The sequence below is a fragment of the Triturus cristatus genome, chromosome 11, assembly GCF_964204655.1.
Source record: "Triturus cristatus chromosome 11, aTriCri1.1, whole genome shotgun sequence".
Taxonomy (NCBI): domain Eukaryota; kingdom Metazoa; phylum Chordata; class Amphibia; order Caudata; family Salamandridae; genus Triturus; species Triturus cristatus.
Genome location: NC_140594.1, coordinates 883783324 through 883799320, shown reverse-complemented (window position 1 = coordinate 883799320; position 15997 = coordinate 883783324). Strand labels below are relative to the sequence as shown.

The window sequence follows — 15997 nt, the reverse complement described above, 5'->3', positions numbered from 1 at the left end:
ACATCGGCTTCAGGTGCATCCTTGGAGTGTTTTATTGTGGTTGCTGCATCCAAAGCGCATCTCACCGTGAGGCTTCCTCTTTGTCTCTGCTGCACTGTGAGATCTCATTGTAACCCCTACTATGTGCTGGGGTCTTCTCGGGTCCTGTTAGGCACTCTGCATGCTCTTTAATGGCCTCTACTTGTCCTGAAGGCACCTTAGGATATATACTGCTCCTTGGCATCCCGCAGTCGTTAGTGCATCCTGGTAACATCCTGATGCCTTATGTCATTATTGCCTTCTGAAGGCACTTTTATCACCAGGGCACTTTGGTGCCCCTCCTGGGCCCTGAGGGCTTCTTGCTGCCCCTTCGGAGTCCCATGTGCACTTTATTCCTTGAGCGATTTGAGTGCAGCTTAATATCCCCTGTGTGTCCCAAGGGCACCTTGGTTATTTCACAGGCTCATTTTTTGTTTCCCCCCTCCTTTGTGGTTACCTTGACGTCTCTTCTGTATCCTCGGGGTGCCTTGCTAACCCCCTTTGCGTCCCAGGGACACCTTGGTTAAACCTGGCACAATGCAGATGCCTAGGTGAGCCACGTAATAAAGATTCTCTGCACTTAAAGCAGCGTGATGGTGGTGTAAAAGAGGCTCACTGGTCCACGAGGAAATGCCCCTACTGGCCCTACTTACAATGCCTTTAAATCGCCATGGGGCAGTGGCGGAATCAGTCACTTATCAAGGCGCATTAGCATTTCATATGATTAAGAAGCCAAGAAAATGTGTACCTTTGACTAAATGCACTTGTAAATCGCTCACTGTCCGACTGTGCCACTTGGCGTGGGTGTTGCAAGGCCTACCAAGACAAACACCACAGGAAGGTTTTCAAATGTCATTGCCAAGAGGCCCAGAGTGCTGGACGCTTTACAAATGCAGTCTGCCATTCAGTCAATGGTACTCATTTTCTTGGCATCAAGTTGAACTGAGTAATAATAACGTGGAGAATTCGTGGCAGGTCGGTATCTGAAGGACCTTCTGAGAGGCCTACCTATGTGGAATATCTCTTTAAGTACTCCTAATCCAGCAGCTCTGTCTTCCAGGCCAGGAGCTAGACAAGCAACCACAGCATACCGCGACCAACCTAGTTTCTGTGGTGCATGCACTCCCTCTGCATGTATGTTCGTATTGCTTTTTAGTGAATTTAACTTGACTAATAACTTGTTTTGTATAGAGATCAGACTGATGTCCTCCCCTAACACTTCAAATAATAATAACTTCTTATGCATATAGCGCTTCATACCACACTTCTGATTTTAAAGTCTTCTGGTGTTAATACAATTTTATAATGTGCTAACATAAAGGGACTTTCACCAATTCTCCTCTTCCATTGGTCTCTTGTGTTATTCACATTTTATTTCCACCCATCACATCATACTGCTTTAGTCAATGAGTCAGACCACTTTAGTCATTAGCTCACCTCTATGTGAGAGATGGCATTCTGCTGTTGCCCATACACGCAAACAGTAGTCCACTTATTCAATTTTAGAAAAACGTTGACAAAGATGGGAAATTCCAAAAGATAATAGTCAAAACCAGACCTATTGGCTCTGCCAATGCTTGTTCTAAACAGTGTAAATTACAGGTGTTGCTATTTCCCAAATTCATTGTCAATTTACTGACCATGAATTGGTGTAAGGGTGAGGGGCACTGCCCATGAATTAATACTACTGCTGGGATATCAATACAACCAGCCTAAAAGTCGTGCACAAATGCATTAACATTGCCAGTGCCTATAACTCTTGTATTGCCGAGAACTATGGGCTGTGCCAGTGCTTGTTGTCTTTTGGTGCCTTCCGGTACTGTTACAACATCGGTTGCTTCAGATCTGCGTCTGCACCCATTAGGGTCCATTTCCCTTGCCTCCGGTAATGACACAGTCAAGATACCAAGATACCATCCACTAAAGGCTGCGTGTCAGTGATGGCACCTACAGAATTAAATTAGGTGCCATCTAATTCAAGATTAGTGTTGGATAGTCCAAATTCCCATGCTTCATATGCCTGTTACCAATATTGCCATGAAACCTTCTAAAAATAGAGCATCATAGTTATTTTATAATGACTAGATCCCTGTTAGGACGGTTATCTGGCCTGACAAATTTGCCCTCTGTCTGTTTCTAGATATCATGCGGATGCTCGGAGGTACTCAGAGCTATATTCGGGAAGAGGCTGGGATCAGGAGAACAATGCAGATGGCATATTTACTGCAAAATAGTAGACTTCCAAAATGGCAGCAGAGTTGAAACATCCCAGAAGAAGAATTTCCAGTTCCTCCTTCCCTGCTTTCTCAAGAACGATCATCTTTTATATTAGTGGTCAAAGAGGCAGGGAAGCTCTGCACTTGATTGTATCTGCAGTTGAAGCCAAATACAACCTGTTTATTTTGTGCCTTTCTTCAGGACATCACACCTTTGAGCCTCCCTTCTTGCCTCCTATTGATGCCTTAATGATGCCTTGGTGGAGACAGTGGCAGAGGCCTGAATGAAGACTAAGTCAGTGTTGCCTTCCATGAACAGTAGGCAGTTAGCCCATAAGCATAGACTAGACAGTCATGTACAATTTCTTGCTGCTCATCTTAAAGTCTTATTTCAGGCTTCATTGGCAAAGGTGAAACCAAGGGCCTTATCTACAAAAGTTAGGATTTGAGATTTCTCAATAGCGAATCCATAGAAATTGCTTTAATGGAATTGCAAAACGAGATTTATGTAACTGGCGATTCCCCTAATAGCGATTCCTATGGATTCGCAATCACAATTAGGAAATCGCAAAATTGTGATTTCCTAATAGGAAATTTTAAACGTAGGAAAAGTCATATTTTGGATGTAGAAGGATGATGTCAGACCAGGAAGTTAAGAAATACAGGGTGTGGCCACACACATAAGCCTATGAAGGTATTAGAAGGGAGGAGTGCACCTGCATCACCTCTGGCAAGGGAATACTTGTGACTGAACTGCATCATGTCCAAGGAATATGCGGACAAGGATTCTGGGAGCAGGAAGAGAAAGGTCAGGTTTTTTTAAAAGGAGCTGGAGTTCTTGACAGAAGAATGTGTAGCACATATGGACCAGCTATTTGGTAAAGCCTCTTTCACTGTTCTAGAGCGCTAAAAAAAACAAGATATGGAACATCATCTTGGAGAATGTTAACTCCCTAGATGTCCAACAGAGGACCACCCAGAGATACCAAACACTGATATGACCTGAGATCTCGCACAAAGGAGAAGGTGGCCAGCAGGATGGTTATGGGTTGTGGCACAGGTGGAGGACACTCCAAACACCCCCTCCCACTCCCATGGAGACACTCATTGAGGGGACACTAGAACTAGAATGTGTGGTGGGAGTGTCAGGCATTGACACCTTCAATCCTGAAGACAGCACCTAGGGAAGTCTACTCCCCTTTACTTAAGTAAAATAACATAATGTTTGTGATTCTCCAAATAAAACATCACAGCATAAATAACTCCATTGAGATGCTTGCCCTATCTTGGCAATGCATCATGGGAGTTGTAGTACACCAAACTTGAATGCTGTACTGTGGGCTGATGACTACACCATACATATCTCTACATCACAAGCATGTCACAAACACATGAAGCACAGCTACAACAATGTAGTTAATAGACATTAACCATTTATTTCCACTAACTATATACATGCATGTCTACAGATCCCACCCAGGATGTGTCAGAAACAATTGAGGCTGAAGAAGTTACTGGCACATGTGGAAATGGAGGACAGCATATTACCAATTCTTATGCCCAACACTCCAGCTCCAACTGCAAGGAGAGCAACCATTGCACCACTACCAGACATTGTGGACGGTGAAGAGGGACAGTCCCAAATCAAGGACACAACAACATCTGTGGGCAAGACACACAGACAGCATAGATGCCAACCAGCAGCAGTCCACAATACGAATGTGTCTGATGACATGGCAGAGAGTTCTCCTGTGTTTTATGGCCTGGAAAACCCCATCATCTTTGTACAGCGCCTACCTACAAACCAAACAATAAACTTTCAATAGGCATCTGCTAAGAATGCCAAGCTCGATGCAGAAAGGGCAAGACCGGCAGATTGCCGCCATGGAGAATGAGCACCGTGTGTAGACACAGTGGCACAGGAAATACCTGGCATGCTTTGATGCCTTCATGCATTCCATAAACAAATTGGCAGTAGCCACAAGAATTCTAGCGAGGAGATATGTAAACATACAGGCTCACCTGGGGCACTGCTGTCAGGATGTTGCCCATGGGCTAGTTTGAGTGACCACAGCCCTTGAAAATAAAGGAACCCCAATATTCTGCCTCCACCTGAGAGCAAAGAAGGCTCTAACCTCAGTGGCACATCTATGCAGGAGGCATGCATTACCAGGCATACACACTGAAACAGGTGTGGGTCTGACATGTGCACGCTTCCAAAGGTCAGTGGGGCTGACCTGGCAACCAACCCCAGAAGCCGGAAGAAGTGAATCCAATTAACACTCAGAGTCATGAGTCTGTACACTGGTTTTTTGTTTGTAATTAAATACTTTGTTGCCTATTTGACACAAAGTTACATCCGTAATAGATATTGTTGATTTAGGAAGATGCATTATTGTCACAACCTGAATAAAAGGTAATGTTTCAGTTATTCACCATGCACTACCATCATGTATGATATCAATTTCTTAGATGTTGGAATCCCTCCTACCTCAAAAATAGTTGTTAATTTCTGTGCGTCCTTCACAATCCTCTGCTGCATGAGCCAGATCCTAATGCACCTGTAGTTGTGGTAATTCATCATCTGAGTCAGATTCGTCCTTAGTGGTGATGTTGTGCAGACCCCTCCTCATGGTGTTATTATGTAGCATGGCACAGGTGGCATGATTTTACAGCATGTCTCAGGTCTATACAGTAGTGCTCCTCCGGTCTTGTGGAGGCAGCGAAACCTGTACTTCAGTATCCCAAAGGTCCTCTCAATGATGGAGTGCATTGTCCTGTGTGCCCTGTTGTACTACATTTCACTTCTTTTTCTTGACGTCCGGTATGGTGTGAGTATGCAGGGACGAAATGCATATATGCTGTCTCCTTTAAAGCATGAGAAGGAAAGCCATTAGGTCACATTACACAAACAGTTCTAGCTACTGTATTCATTGAGTCCGCAATTATCTTACCTTGTAAAAAACCATTGCCAATTTCACCTTGTGACAGTCAGTTTTATATTCCATTGTGTCGGAACATGAAGTAGTACTGTTTGGAAAATCTGTTATGATATGGGAATCAACACACACTACCTGTACATTGAGTGAGTGTGAGCCTTTCCTGTTCTGTATATGAATTAAGTTGCTGAGGGGGGCATATGGCTATATGTCTGCCATCAACACTGCCTTTGGCACTGGGGAACTGTGCTACCTGGTAGAACATTAATTTGGCCTGTTGCAATAGTTGGGGGGGGTAGGGTTTGGAAATATATGTATTGGTTAACTTTGCTAACCATGATGTCCAGATACCTATAAAACAACCTGGAAAAGGCGGTTTGTGCCACCCCCTGCCACTGCTATGACCCCCTGGTAACTACCAGAAGCTAAGAGTTGTAGACAACACAATACCTGTACATGTGGTTAGATTGCATTTCTCCTGAGTATTTGAGTCTAAAGCAGAGATTGTAATTCAGCAGGTATGTCCAGGATTACCTAACTACTGAGTCTGTACTTCTCAAAAATCTCCTCCTCTCTCTGTTCAAACAGGGCGACCCTCACCCTAAATATCCTGTCCCGTCTCCTTGCTCTCTGCCAGCCAAAATCCGCATACTCCTCACTAAAACACAGAGGGCCGCTATTCTAAAAGAGCCAGGTGCATTTTGTGTGCCTTTGTATAGTTTGCACCTGGTTACCACCTGATCCAGATTGATGGTAGTTGTATTTCCTAAAATGCCATTTTGTGACTATTCACAATTAGGAAACCCTTTGTACATGTGGTTAGCGATTCGCTATCTAGAAATCCCTATTAGCATTTTCCTACTTAGTGATTTCTAAAATGCGATTTCTACTGGATCACTGATGAAATATTGAGAAGAAGAATATCGAATTGCCAAAATATCGAAGTAAAAATATAGAATGCCAAAATATCGAAGCCCTATCTCCAAACAGGTAAGTACAAAAATATAGAATCCTAAACATCATTGTAAAAAATATAGTTAGTCACAATATCGAATTATTGTAAATGTCTTAAAATTAATGTAAAATTAATGAAATAAAACATGTAATTAACTGAAACATGCTTAAAAATACTTAAATTACTTTAAAATTAATAAATAATTAATGTAAGTAAAAAACAAATAATAATACATATATATTAACGTAATATTAATTTAAAAAATGCAACATTTTTTGCGTAGGATAGCGGGCGGGTAAAATTTACTATTACCACTCCAGTAAGTGCAATAGTAGGGAAAACGTTGGATAGCGGGAGGGTAAAAATGACTATTCCCACTCCAGAGAGTGCAACAGTAGGGAAAGCGTTGGATAGCGGGAGGGTAAAAATTAGTATTCCCACTCCAGACAGTGCAATAATAGAGAAAGCATTGGATAGCGTAGGGGTAAAAATTAATATTCACACTCCAGAGAGTGCAACAGTAGGGAAAGCATTGGATAGCGGGAGGGTAACATTTACTATTCCCACTCCAGTGAGTTCAACAGTAGGGAAAGCATTGGATAGCGTAGGTGTAAAAATGACTATTCCCACTCCAAAGAGTGCAACAGTAGGGAAAGTGTTGGATAGAGTAGGGCTAAAAATTACTATTCCCACTCCAGAGAGTGCAACAGTAGGGAAAGTGTTGTATAGCGTAGGGGTAAAAATTACTATTCCCACTTGAGAGAGTGCAACAGTATGGAAAGCATTGGATAGCGGGAGGGCAAAATTTACTATTCCCACTCCAGTGAGTGCAACAGTAGAGAAAACGTCAGATGGCGTAGGGGTAAAAATTACTATTCCCACTCCAAAGAGTGCAACAGTAGGGAAAGCGTTGGATAGCGTAGGTGTAAAAATTACTATTCCCACTCCAAAGAGTGCAACAGTAGGGAAAGCGTTGGATAGCGTAGGGGTAAACATTACTATTCCTACTCCAGAGAGTGCAACAGTAGGGAAAGCGTTGGATAGCGGGAAGGTAAAATTTACTATTCCCACTCCAGTGAGTGCAACTCTAGGGTAAGCGTTGGATACCGTAGGGGTAAAAATTATTATTCCCACTCCAGTGAGTGCAATAGTAGGGAAAGCGTTGGATAGCGTAGGGGTAAAAATTACTATTCCCACTCCAGTGAGTGCAATAGTAGGGAAAATAATAATGTAATATTTTATTAAAAATAACTAAATTATTAATACCAAATAAAAATATTAAAATTAATTACCAATCAAACAATATTTAATAATTACTTTATTATAAATACCAATATGTTTTTATTAATAACCTATTAAGAATTAATTAACAACCAATTAATTTTCAATACCAAAATTTCACAAATAAAATTAATACCAATTAATAATTAATTAAGACTAAATTAATTAGCAATATACAAAAATTATTTCAATAATTAATTATTTACAATTAAATTAATTCCCACCATATTCCCCTATAAACCCACAACCCGCTACAAATAATCAATTAATACAATTAACATAATTATCAATTAAACAATTAATACTAATTAATTACCAATTAATACAAATTATTTACCAATTAATAATTAATCAACAACCAATTAATTTTCAACACCAATTAATAATTACCTAATAACAATTAAATTACTTCCCACCCTATTCCCCTATAAACGCACAACCCGCTACAGAAGTAAAACGCAAAATTAAATTAAAAATAATTAATAATTCCTGAAAAAATGTATTTAATGTACTATAATTAAATTACTTCCCACCCTAATCCCCTATAAACCCACAACCCGCTACGGAATTAAATTACACAAAAATTAAATAACATACAATTCATTACTTTAAAAATATTCAAACATACATTCCAAAATTTATACATACTTTTAACACATATACTAACACTTAAAACACTATAAAAAAAAATCGATATTTTTAACAACTATATTATGACTGGCGATATTACTTACTTCTTTATTATTTAAATCGATATATTATTTCGTACCTGATTTTCGATATTCTTCACCACTATATTTTGGCAATTCGATATTCTGTCCATTCTATATTAAAAACTCGATATTCTGTCCTGTCGATATTTTGAATTCGATATTATGTCTGTTTACCATTTCTACTAGATAGAAAATGCATTTTGCACCACCGCAAAAGCCTTTTGTACGTACCAAAATGGCCTTTTGCATGTCCTAATGGCCCAAAACTGTAATTCGCACCTTTAAAAAATGCAAAAAGCCTTTGTACATATGCCCCCAAATGCCTTCTCATGGGTTCTGCCAGATTAAGATTCAGAGAATCTTTGAGGCCTGGTTTTAATTTGGTTGCAATGATAAAGTCTTTGACTCCCGATTCTTGATTGGAATTTTGAATTCAGATGAAAATCCATTGGTGTTAGTTTCTTCAATGTAGAATAATGATTGTAGAGTGAATTCCACTAATATATAGTTCTCCAGCATTGGTTCTTTCATAGATTCACAAGCTTGAATCATTCCCCATCATCAAAGTGGGAGTCCCATGGTACATTTAAAGCAGTAAGTAATGACTGTAACACTGAAGTTAATGGAGAAAAAACATTTACTTGAATAGCTCGTCCTAGTCATTAGGAATGGTCCAAACTGCAGCCAATCAGGCGACATCACCCTTTAAAACCCTCACCACAGAGACTCTAGGCTTTTAGAATTTTCTACTGCGTGTCGTGTGAAGTGAGTCTCCTTGAGGACTGCTCGGTACTATTTTTTCTGGCCTACTTGACAGAAGTCTTTCTTCTAAACAACATGTCTACAACTAAAAGATGTTTAGGCACTGTGATACCTGTGGAGAGGAGAGGCTGCATTCAGACGATCCTCATAAGAAGTGCATTTACTGCCATCACCCTGATCACCAGGTGAGAGATTGCAAAATCTGAAGAACTTTCTCTCAGAAGACTTTGCGAGATAAAGAGGAAAGGTTTCTTCTGTGGCTGCAGAAGTTAAAAACCAAGGACAACCCCCTGTCTGATGACGACAGCGATACCTCCCTCAAAACAATTGCCTCAAAAAAGAAAGCAAGTGATGTAGAAATCGTCTACTCTAAGGCTTTTGAGATCATAAAGAGGCAGCACCATTTGTCGAAGGCTGATGATCAGCCAACCACTTTCAGGAAGGAGTGTACCTCTTACAAGGGACATTCTTTACCCTCAATGCCTTCTACAACCTCCACTAAAGGTCAAAACAACTTCAAAGTCTCTACCCGGAGATGATTTTATCACCTCAGAACACCACTATCGGCAACAGACTCAGTCATCACTACTACTACAACAACACCGACCGTTTCAGTCAGGTCAAGCCAATTAAAACTTTATTCGGCCATGTTCTGGCCATAAAAGTTCTTTTTACATAAAACACATACATGTTGAATTAAAACTACACTGGGTTAAAATCTATTCACAATAAAAGAGACTTATTCCAACGACCCGGGTCATTATTGTTAACACACCAGATTATTTCTCTTACAAATTGCCCCTAATAAAAAATGTGCAACCCCATACCAAACAAGTGGGGAAGAAAGCATTTGTAGGTAGATCAATGCTGGCCTTACTTGTGCAAAATAGCAATCTCTTAAAAGTGGTAGGATGTATTTAGCTCGCAGCTCAATATAAAAACCACAAAAGAACATAAAGTGCATTAAATCTTGGTCAGAAAAATCATCACATGCACATGGTTGCAAGGAGCCTAACTTTGAAAAAACTTTGGGTACAGTTAGGAGCCAGTGGATACAATTAAATCTGAATCTAGATAAAAGAAAGCAATGATGCAGATTGTTAACAAAAGACCAAAAGAGTTGAGTTAAAATTCCAGGACTTATAATCATAAAATATCTACATGTAGGTTTCTTAAATTCATTTGCTTCTCTATCAAACTGTCTCCTCATTAGGAATTGTGTTTTTAAAGTTTTCACAGTTTCAGAAAGCAGCTTTCTAGGTTGATTAAATAGCTCTGGCTGTCCAAGAGCTCAAAGCTGGTGTGAGATATAGTTTAACCAAGGAATTTCTGCAGCTCTATCTAATCTCATGCAGTCCTCTAAGATAGTCTGGTTTAGATTTGACTTTTCTCTGGACTAAAGTTTTAGCCACCATATCAGCGGTGCTACAGCAATATTATCTGTCAAGTAGCCCTGCCTAGGTTCCTCATGTATAATAAAAGCTGGAATGCTAGAGGGAGCAGCTAGGAGTTTACGTAAATGTTTACTTTCTACTCCTTGAAGTTCATTACAATATTGTAACCCCAAACCATACTACCATACACTGTCATCGCGACGCATTTCTCATTGTATATTTTCAGCAGTAGTTGTATGGGTTTGCTTCCTAATCTTCTAGCGAAGTCCAGTGAAGCTCCAGCTGCTCTTGCCAAGGTGTTTTTCTTTAGAGCACGCTGTGCTACCCAGGTGCCCTTTTCATCAAATAACACACCCAAATATGAATATGTGGGCACATTGGTTAGCACTCCTCTTTTACAAGGAAGGGAATTATTCCGTCTTTTTTGGTAACCAATTGACATTATATGAGATTTAGTAAGATTGACCGCAAGGTCAAGAGCTACCATAAAATCAATAAAAGTGTTAACTAAAGATTTCAAAGCAATCGGGGTCCTGGCAATTAAAACTGCATCATCCGTGTATAAAAGTGCTGGGATTGATTTAGAACCTACACTAGGGATGTCTAGACACAAGTTTGACAGCACTGCCCCCAACCTATTTATATGAAGTGTAAATAAAACCGGGGCAAGAATGCACCTCTGCCTCACTCCTTTTTTTTTTACCTTCCAGTCATTAGATAGGGAGCCTTCCTCATTATACCTTACAGAGGCGGTCAAATTAAGATGGGACCAGTGCAAGAAACTTACTAAATTCCTGTCCATCCCTATTTCTACCAACAAATGCCATAACTTAGACCTATTTACCCTGTCAAAAGCGGACGTTAAATCCATAAAAGCCAAAGACATACGTTCTTTTTTGGCAAGGGTATATATACTGGTGATCATGAGTAGGTTCATACATTGTTCCACTCTACCATGCCCTTGCGAAAACCTAATTGTAATTCTGACAGCACTTCCTTTTCTTTCAACCAGGTGGTTATGCGATCTAAAATTATTTTGCACATTATTTTTGCTGCAGAGTCCAACAAAGAAATTGGACAATAACAGCCCGGGTCTTCCCTAGCACCTTTTTTGAAAATTGGCAAAATCACCGCCATTGACCACGAGTGAGGATGACCTACCCTTATGGCCGCATTGAACACTCCAGTTAAAATTTTCTCCCATATACTCAGGTCTGATTTATAGAGGTCCACAGGTATCCCATTGGGACCAGGGGCTTTTTGGGCAGACATACCCTCAATCGCTTTCTGAACCACTTTTACATCAAGCACTAAATCGAGTGGTAAAGCACTCGGTACCCAGGAAGGGCCTATTTGTTCAGTGACAACCTCGTCATATATCTGTTCAAAGTGGCTAACCCACTGGTCGGCTGGAATTACGCACTCTTCTCTTGTTGTGATATTATCTTTAAAAAAAGAGCTATTTACTACTTTCCAGAATTTTGCACTATCGGCTTGAGTACTCGCCTGTGTTAGATCTTCCCATGCCCGCTCCCTTCCCTTATAGCAGCCTTCCTTGATTTTAAGGCTGAATCATATGCTTCCCTTCGAGTTATAATCAGGTCAGGATCCTACTAGGTACACTTTTTAATGCAACCATACGGGCTTTGTGGGCTTTGTAGCAATCTGCATGAAACCACTTGACCTCCTTAGTACCGGCCTTGATATTTTTACCAGTTAACTTTTTGCCAATTAGCTTAGTTAATGTGTCATAAGCCTCTAGTACTTCTGTGGGCTCGCTATGTACATTAAGGCCACGCTCAATTTCCTCTTTGCCCTCAGTATATAACTCAGCTAAAAAGAGCTCTGGGACAGTTTTCTCCCATCTTATTTTTCGATCCTGGGCCGTAGGCCGAAAATCCCCATTTGCAAAGGTTTTTGGCTCCACACCCCGAAAGACCAAAAGACCTTTAGTTTCTGCAATAATGGGATTATGGGCGCTAAAACCAGTTTGGACCACCCTAACTTCCCGCATATTTTGATATAGAGGGGCTGAAATTACAACATAATCTATAGTGGAACAGCAAGCCACCCTTTGCTCTTCCTACAGTTGATGGGGATGCAGATTTTTTAAAAAATAGGCAAAACCATCCATTACAAAGGATTCAGAAATATCCCAGGTTTCTTGGAGTGCAATGATGTGGCCCGCCTTTATTACCACTAACCACTGGTCATCATCTTTTTTTGCCTTTAGACCTGCAATGTTCCATGTCATAAAGGTGCACACCAAATAATCTATCACTTTGTTACAAGGTGGTTGGGACAGACTAATCGAGTGTGCTCTTACTGGATGACTTATACTAGCCGTTATCACTGAAGGGATTGACTGTCATTCCACACTATCCAAATCCCTTAATGGTGCAAATCTATTTATGAGGGGAATTAATGTGTTCCTAGCAGAGCTCACTACTTGTATTTGTGATTCCCTCCCTTGGGACTGAATTAATCTGTTTCCCTCCAACCTGGGGTGTAGTGGCCCTACTGGATAAAAAAAAGGAATGTGGTAAAACCTGTATTCCCTTAGACGCCACAGCTCTCATCTGGCCTTGTAACATGGCTCTTTCGTATGCAGGGTGGGTTACATTAAGCACAATGCAATCCCCACTCCTATCTTTCCTTGTGATTTTCCCTACCCAACCAACTCTTCTGGCCATAATGATGTGGGGGGCAAAAATCGACTGTGTGATTGTGTTTTGCCCAGCCAGTGTGTTACCTTGTTTATTAAGTCCATTGTTGACCGTTTCAGTCTAAACTTATCATGTCCTCCTCTACATCTCCGTTGACCATAGTTTCTGTGAAGGTGAAACATTCTACTTCAATGGCAACGTCGTCTAGGAAAACATCGACGAAGATTTACAAAACTTCATTGTCAACGGATGCGGCCTCATTGGAAAAAGGACCGTCGCCGAAAGATTCGTCGATGGCTCTCTCATCGCCACTGCAGTTGTCGCCACCCCTCCTACACAAAAATCTTTGGTCAACGGCGACTTCATTGACAGTGGCTCTGTCGGCTGATCCAAATTATTTGACCACAGGCTTGCAACGACAGACATCAATGGCGTCCAAGATATCGATGGAAGATTAATCGGCGGCTACTCTGCCCCGTCGACGGTTGTTTTGGCAGTCTATGCCGTTGTCGGTTACTTTGTTGACAGTTCCTTCATCAACGATTTTGTTTACTACACAGAAAATTATATCTGAGCTTATGTCGACTAATATACAAACAGTTAAGGACACTGCTCTTACATCTGCAGTATCCTAGCCTAAACTAAGATCTTCGCATCAAATAATTTCACCTGTTCATACCTCTTCTAGTAAGGTGCCCCCTAGTCCTCCAGAAGAACGTTTTGTGGTTTAAATCTTTTATTATTTTTAAGACTGCAGAAGTAACAGTAGTCGCCACCTACATCCACTGGCCGGTGGGGAACGATATGAGAATGCTTATCTTGTGTAGATGGCGTGAAAGGAGATAGGATGAAAAAGGGGAAAGCCAGAGGAGAGAGGAGACCGGGTAGCTGAGGGTGATCTGTATTCCAGTGATGTAAACTCGTGCACACAGAGGAGATGGATCATCTCATGTGGGTGTGATCTTATGTGGAGGGATTTGTCTTAGTGAGTCCGAGGACCTGGAGGCATCTCGGGCACATGAGTTCTGTAAATTCCATGGATAAAAATTCTATGGTGGTGCCCCAGATTTTGTCGAATCTGGGGAGTGTGCGTGTAAGACTTGCTGCAATCTTTTCCATACCCACCACCTCCCATACTTTATGGAGCCAGTTTAGTCTGGTTGGAATCTCGTCTGTTTCCCATTTAGACAGCAACACCTGCTTAGCGGTGCCCAACGCTAAAGTGATCACTCTCCCTCGACAAGACTTAAAGGGGTAGGCAAGTTAATTAGGTAGTCCTAATAAGGTGTAGCTTGCGAATCTGTGAATTTCTGTGTGATAGATGGTGTCTATGTCCATCATGATTAAGTCCCAATAAGCTTGTATCTTGAGGAATTGCCAGAGAACATGTGTGAGAGTGCCGATCTGCCCACAGCGGCGGCAGCAACGATTGTCCACTCCAGGCTTCCACTGCGCGATTCTGGCTGGGGTGTGATACCAGTAATGTGCTAGTTTGAGGAACATTTTCTTCTCAGCGGTGCTCCAAGGAAGCCCTGGCCCAATGGATAATATCATGCCATTCTCTGGGGCAGAACTCAAGTTCAAGTTTGGACTCCCACTAACGCTGCGCAGGCGATTTAGTATTATGTTTAGACATATTTAAGAAGGTATATGTATCTGAGAGCAAGCGCTTATCTGAACTTCGGGTTATGTACCATTTTTCAAACTTGGTTAGTGGGCGGCTAGTGTGGCGGTGCACCTTTGCTTGAGTCACCCATTGTCGCAAAACAAGATATTGCCAGTACGCATCTCTGGGGACTCCAAAGTCCGAGATAAGTTGAGAAAATTCCATAACCCCATCTCGTCAAAAAGATCACCAATTCTTTTGCAGTTGGCCTCCTGCCATTTGAGATAGCTATACCTCTCTCTAGCCAGGGGGAAGTCCGGGTTTCCTATGAAGTGGTCAATGGTGAAACGGGGGTTGAGAGTCCACAGGACTCCTGCACCCTGTCCCACACCCTGAGGGTGGCCCACAAAACTGGGGTGCCATAAACGCCAATCGGCCGATGTCATTTAGGGAGCCAGGGTACCTTCCAAGTATGCATTTTATTTATTTATTTATAAAGTTTTATATAGCGCAAACATGGTGAAACAGGGGTTGAGAGTCCACAGGACTCCTGCACCCTGTCCCACACCCTGAGGGTGGCCCACAAAACTGGGGTGCCATAAACGCCAATCGGCCGATGTCATTTAGGGAGCCAGGGTACCTTCCAAGTATGCACTTTATTTATTTATTTATAAAGTTTTATATAGTGCAAACATGACCCAAGCGGGTATCAGAGCGCTTCACATAAAGACGAGGATAACAGAGAGGGAGACAGGTGGGTAAAACAACAATCTGATAGTGCAGGATAAACGGGTAAACAAGAGTACCGCGGTATCAGAACACCACATAAATACAGTAAATACAGTAAATGAGCAGACGTGTGTGGAGGGGGACTCACCTCATAGTTTTTGGGGGAGAGTAGGTACATTACAAGTTCAGAACTTATGCATAAGAAGTGCTTTGACTTTTTTGGGGAAAAGAGGACGTTGAGAGATTCAGTCTGATTTCAGGAGGCAGGGTATTCCAGATTCTCGGGGCAATACCGGAGAAGGCCCAGTTATAGGTTTTCTTGCTTTGAAATTTTTGTGGTTTCAGCAGTAAAGTGCTAGAGCTCCTCAAATATCTGCAACCACCTGAGAGTTCCAGTTTCCGAGCGAGGTACAGAGGAGTGTTAAGGTGAAGGACTTTGTGAGCCATGCAAGCAATTTTAAGATGAATCCTAGCCTCAAAAGTAAGCCAGTTTAGAGATTTCAAATCCGGCGTGATGTGGTTATTACTTTTGGATCCTGTGAGGAACCTAGTGGCCGAGTTCAGAGAGGCCCTCAGCGGTGCCAACTTGTAGCTCGAAAGACCACAGAAAGTTGAGCTCCCATACGCCAGTCTGGAGCGACTAGTGCTGGAACAGTAAACTTGATGTCTTTCGGAGTAAGGAAGGGTTTTAACTTTCTTAGTATGCTCATTTGGAAGT

General features: G+C 41.5%; 1 protein-coding gene across 3 annotated transcripts in view; it reads left to right on the top strand.

Annotated features, from left to right (window-relative positions):
- LEKR1 (leucine, glutamate and lysine rich 1) overlaps positions 1 to 15997 on the top strand; it is a 775178-nt gene that overhangs the window by 649053 nt on the left and 110128 nt on the right. The window lies entirely within an intron of this gene.